The following is a 6,275-nucleotide window of genomic DNA, read 5'->3' on the forward strand; positions in this document are numbered from 1 at the left end:
AGACGTGGAGGAGGCCGTAGGAGGGCAACAACCCAGCAGCAGGACCGCTACCTCCGCCTTTGTGCAAGGAGGAGCAGGAGGAGCACTGCCAGATCCCTGCAAAATGACCTCCAGCAGGCCACAAATGTGCATGTGTCTGCTCAAACGGTCAGAAACAGACTCCATGAGGGTGGTATGAGGCCCCGATGTCCACAGGTGGGGGTTGTGCTTACAGCCCAACACCGTGCAGGACGTTTGGCATTTGCCAGAGAACACCAAGATTGGCAAATTTGCCACTGGCGCCCTGTGCTCTTCACAGATGAAAGCAGGTTCACACTGAGCACGTGACAGACTTGACAGAGTCTGGAGACGCCGTGGAGAACGTTCTGCTGCCTGCAATATCCTCCAGCATGACCAGTTTTGCGGTGGGTCAGTCATGGTGTAGGGTGGCATTTCTTTGGGGGGGGCCGCACAGCCCTCCATGTGCTCGCCAGAGGTAGCCTGACTGCCATTAGGTACCGAGATGAGATCCTCAGACCCCTTGTGAGACCATATGCTGGTGCGGTTGGCCCTGGGTTCCTCCAAATGCAAGACAATGCTAGACCTCATGTGGCTGGAGTGTGTCAGCAGTTCCTGCAAGAGGAAGGCATTGATGCTATGGACTGGCCCGCCCGTTCCCCAGACCTGAATCCAATTGAGCACATCTGGGACATCATGTCTCGCTCCATCCACCAACGCCACGTTGCACCACAGACTGTCCAGGAGTTGGCGGATGCTTTAGTCCAGGTCTGGGAGGAGATCCCTCAGGAGACCATCCGCCACCTCATCAGGAGCATGCCCAGGCGTTGTAGGGAGGTCATACAGGCACGTGGAGGCCACACACACTACTGAGCCTCATTTTGACTTGTTTTAAGGACATCACATCAAAGTTGGTTCAGCCTGTAGTGTGGTTTTCCACTTTAATTTTGAGTGTGACTCCAAATCCAGACCTCCATGGGTTGATAAATTTGATTTCCATTGATAATTTGTGTGTGATTTTGTTGTCAGCACATTCAACTATGTAAAGAAACAAGTATTTAATAAGAATATTTCATTCATTCAGATCTAGGATGTGTTATTTTAGTGTTCCCTTTATTTTTTTGAGCAGTGTATATTGGAAGTGAGTGTCACACACCAAGGTACATCTTTATAACCTTCTCATTCAGTATAGATAGTTCAGACTTAACTTTCCTCTGTCCAAAGCAATGGTGTGCTTTTTTACCTCAAGTTCTATGACTGAAGGACATGCAGTAAAGGCTCTGGTCTGTCCGACATGCTTTTTGGATCTGTCCAATATGATCAAATAGTAAGTGTAGCATATAGATAATGGAACTGAAATTGATGTTTTAGTTTAAGTGGTCTTTTTTTTTTAGCAACCGTAGTGAAGGGATTTTACCTGTAGATCTTAAATTAGGATTTCAAGCAAAAAATGATCCTGAACATGCAGTCAGTCGTTGATGTCGGTATCTCCAATACTACTACTATGATTGCCTCATACGCTTTCTTTGGTAAGATTAGAATTATTACAAGATATGCATGTAATTAATATTAGAGTACTGATCTATTCTATCATATAAGCTAGTGTGTTTCTTCTAAGACGGAACAGTTTCAGGGGGTTAGAAGTTGCTCCTAGGCACAGATCTAAGATCTGCTTAACCTCCCCAAATCCTAGCTTTAAACATTAGGGGCAAAGGCACAAAACTGACTTTAGCTCAGTCTAGGGGCAACTTTGTCGTACTCCTTTCAGGGGTGGCAGTATGTAAATACAAGAGAACTGCTGTTTTATTCCACTAGAGGGAGCAAGTGTTGCAGAAATGGGGAGCACCGTTGATAACGCCATACCTCTTTTTATAAACTAGCATTTCAAAGGTTTTGATACACACAACTCAAGCTAAATACTGTTATAGAGAGTTAAATTCAAACTTAAAAGAATTAAAAAATTGCTGCTAACCTATGGCTTCACAGAAACACAGGTCGCAATCTTTTTCCATTGGGTGTGTTGAAAGAAGATGCAAATGTTAACTAAATACAAAATGGCTAACATGAATAGTCTTTCCCTCATGTTCAGAATTTTTAATGCTCAATTGGAATTGAGAATAGTCTATGTTGTGTTATTTTATGGAGACTTGTCATTCTTTGTTCTTTTTATACTCTGCTGGGCTGCAAAAAAATATATTTCAAGTTTCTTATTTTGATTCCATAATTTGTCATTTTATTACGCTTTGGCAAAAAGTTTTGTTCCGTTTTTGTGGATTTGAGTTGTCTTATCGGTAGGCTTAATTTATACTTTTGTAGTGACACTATTTTTATACTACTGATAGGATCAAGAGTCTTTTGTCAGACGTGACAGCGCTGTACAATGTTCTGAAATACATTACCCACTGTAGTATGTGCTGTGTGAATAAACTGGCTGAAATGAACATCATCAGCCTCTGGCTGTGCTCTTATGTGCAGTGTCCATGCATTGAGTGGAGTGTGTGTGTAAGACAAAGGGCTCTTAACATATAGACCAAGTTAGTTAGCCCCTCCATTCAGATATGAACATGATGAGAGACTGGTGGCTGCTTTTCAGTGGCATAGAAAGAGAGGGCTCCCACATGGAGAGGGAGAGCAAGGCCTTACACAGTGGCTGAGTGAGAGACTGAGGGGGCGAATAGGCCTTACATAAAGGCAGAGTGAGAGAGACTCACATGCAAGGAGAAAGAGAGCGAGGCCTTACACAGAGGCTGGTTGGTTGGAGGTGCGTGCGAGGGTTCCCCGGGGGCCACTGGTGAGAGGGGGAGTGTGTGTCTCGGCCTGCTGTCTTTTTTCCTCCCTTCGCACCCGGGTCACTGAGCCCCTGAGGCACTGCAGACTGCAGCCATGCAGAAACACCCGTGCTGGTTTCCAAGGTTACTTCCACCACAAGCCTACCCGCGAAAGCTAATTCACAGCACATGCGCCCATCTTTGTCTCCCCTTCTACCTCCCCGCCCCACTGCTGAAGGTGAGTTTTTCCACACCGTTTAACCACAGTTGGATATTTGCTTAAAGCACAAGTGTTGGGGAAACTCATTTTAAGTCATTTAGAAAGAAAAGGGGTGGAGAGAAAAAACTACCCACCACTCAGACAATTATGTCCCATTATGTGCTAGTTAGAGAAGTTGTTGCAGATTGGCTCTTTCTAGGGGTAGTATCCAAATACAGGTAACTGCCAAAATAAAGGAACACCATTCTTCCACGAAGTTCAATAATTTTGTGTTTTTTTGTTGATAGTGGTGGAATGCTCTGTCTTGGGTGCCGCTCCAGAATCTCCCATAAGTGTTCAATTGGATTAAACTTTTTTTTATACCATGATGGGATGTTTTAATCACTTAATTAACTCAGGAACCACACCTGTGTGGAAACTGCAGCTTTCAATATACTTATGTATCCCTCATTCAAGTGTTAACTTTTATTTTGGCAGTTACCTGTATGTTGTGCACATACAATGTGCTTTCACATTCATTTTAGCACCTCTATAACCTGTAGCTTTATAACTAATTTAACCGGACTAGTGCTTCATTACATTGGCAGGCAGGGGTTAGTTTTCCAGGACTCTGGGATTGAGGGGTTCCCCTGTTTACTCCCTGTGCCAGCAGGTGGCAGTACCAGGCTTTAGCTCGATTTAGCTCAAGCCATTCTTCAGGGGTGAACTGGGAACACATTGATAGATAGCCCAACTCCAGGTAACCTTTTGCTGTGCTGTGTGTTATGGGGCAGGAAAAGGCTCATGGATCCCCCTCAGACATGATGTCAGGACTGGAAGCGGGAGGCAGATTTATTGAACAGGTAAACTGCTGCCAAGAGCAGAGGGCCATCCAATCATAGTTGTTTTGGCTTTGTTTTGCAGCCCCTGTCCAGCGTGTGTGTGTTTTATTTTATATTCCATATACATGGAGACAGGAGTGAAAGCCGATAGCCAGGATGAGGGAAGTGTGACGGGTATAGGCACTCCTGTGTTAACCTCTAGTTAAATGTAAGATTACTTTCTTTTTCAGCCAGTAGTAGTTTGATGAATGAGAACTGATTTATAATTGCACCCGCTACCGTGCAAAGTCTAAGAAAGCAGCCCACACACTGGTTTAATCTGATGACTCTCTGGGCATTATGCCATGTCTTCTACAATACACAACACTACTAGCCCTTCACACTCACTCTCCGCCATGGCTGTGCCTCAATAGTATCATGTTCGCTTATTCATCTGCGCTAACTTACTAACACTAGCGTGTGCCCCATTGTCATTTTCTAATAAAGTGTTAGCCAGGTCCTGCCTCTCCAGTCGAAGGAGAGGAGAGGCACTTTGACTCACTCCAGGTCACATCCCAAGTGGACTTCTTGACTGTTACCCAAGCAGAGAGAGAACCACAGCTTCAGCTTGTGCTCTGTACATGCATCTCATACCATGTGCCTGACAATGACAAGGGTGCTGGCATCTCCACCGGTGCCCACCTGTCCCTAGCTGTCTGTTCAGTGAGCGCAGGGAGACCGAGGAGGACACAAGAACCAAAATATATAGAACTCCTCCTGTCCCTGACCGTGGCAGCAATGCTGTAGTTCTTCTTCACAGGTGCTGACTTTATCCGCGGTGACATGAATGTACAGAAGTGCCAGGGCGCATACACCCCACTGCTGTCAGGTGTCTCCCCTGTTAACACTCCACCTATCCCCCCCGACCTCACAGGCACCCAATGTACCTTCCTGCCTGCTTGCCTGCCTGCATCTCCCTCCCAGCACTCCAACACGCACACAGAAACACACACACACCGTGGCCTGGATCCAACTAGATTTTTGCAGACGATACAGTAAGGCAGAAAGATTGTCAATGTCCTTTCTGAAGACACATACAGGCTTTATAGTCTTGGGTTACACAGTCCTTCTACGAAAAATGACAGAAGATGCAGTGTGTCACGCAGTCTTGTCCTATAAGGACACCGCATTCAGGTAACACTGTCATGTTTGCAATAGACACTGCCTCTAATAGACACATTATGCAGGTGTATCTACCAACACTAATAGCTACTGTCTAGAGAGGAAGCACACAGGTCTATCGCTGTCCAGTGATGAAATACACAGGTGCTACTTTCCTCCATCCAACCCACCCTCCAAAATACAGTATGCCGGTGTTAATATTTCATAGTAAGGAGGTGAGCGGAAGGTGTGAAAGGATGATGAAGTGCACTTGGCTTGAGGCTGATGACCGTGGTCAGTGTTTGAAGTGAGGTCAAGGTTGAAATGTCTAAATATAGCTGTGATCTCTACATTTTTATTCATAGTCATAGTTTGGGGACTCGGGCTACCTCCCTGCATGATGTCTGACAACCAATGAGAATGTCAAGATAGAGATGACAAGGAAGGAGAGCGAGCGTAATTGAGGTCTCCGTGGCCAAAGCTGCACAGATCATATCCCCAATCTTCAACATTTCATTTGAAAGTTACCTAATTTCCTACCCTTCCCGTGTCACTGGAGGGTGTGCTGCATATGAAATGGTCCATTTTAAGCAAATGTATTATGGAATTCAGCCACTTGGCTTGTAGGGTGTCTTTCTATGTAGAAAAAATCTAGGGTAATTGTGAGTTGCTGTCAATGAGTCAGTCAAGTTTGACACACACTAATGAAAATGCACAAGCATGTTTTAACTTTTTTGTTGAGCTATACAGGATTCCTGTCATTTTCTTGTTCCCCACGTCACCGCCAATCTGTGTTTTTGAAATTCACTGTTTTTAAAATGTAAACTTTTTGTCATCGGGTAGAAATTTATATTTTCTTCTACAAAACTTTGAAATGCATCGTTTTCATATATGTACACATTGGTATTGGCTGAAGATAATGAAAGTGAGGTTGTAATATGGAATTGCCTTTCAAGTCTTGATAAATCTGACTTGAACCCATGTTTGAGCCCCTGTGTCATAACACAAGTCTGCTTCAAAGAATTCAAACATTAATATTATAAGACAGCAAAACTGAAAGATGACGGAAACCCACTCAGAGCGATTTGTCTGCTTCCGTGATAGCGTCCGTGTTGTGAGGAGTGAAGGCGGTTAATGCCTTCCACCTTTAACTGCCCAGCTCTTGGCTCCCGTCCATATTATGTCATCCTAGGGTCCCGCTTTGGACTCAACGTAATGCAAGTTCATTATTAATGATTTAGCAATGAGTGCCTTTCCTATTCCGTCATCTTATTTCTCTGATTTGTAACTACTGGTGCTCTGCAATTAATCTTTTGAGGAGCATAATTA

The sequence above is a fragment of the Salvelinus namaycush genome, chromosome 31 (assembly GCF_016432855.1).
Source record: "Salvelinus namaycush isolate Seneca chromosome 31, SaNama_1.0, whole genome shotgun sequence".
NCBI lineage: Eukaryota > Metazoa > Chordata > Actinopteri > Salmoniformes > Salmonidae > Salvelinus > Salvelinus namaycush.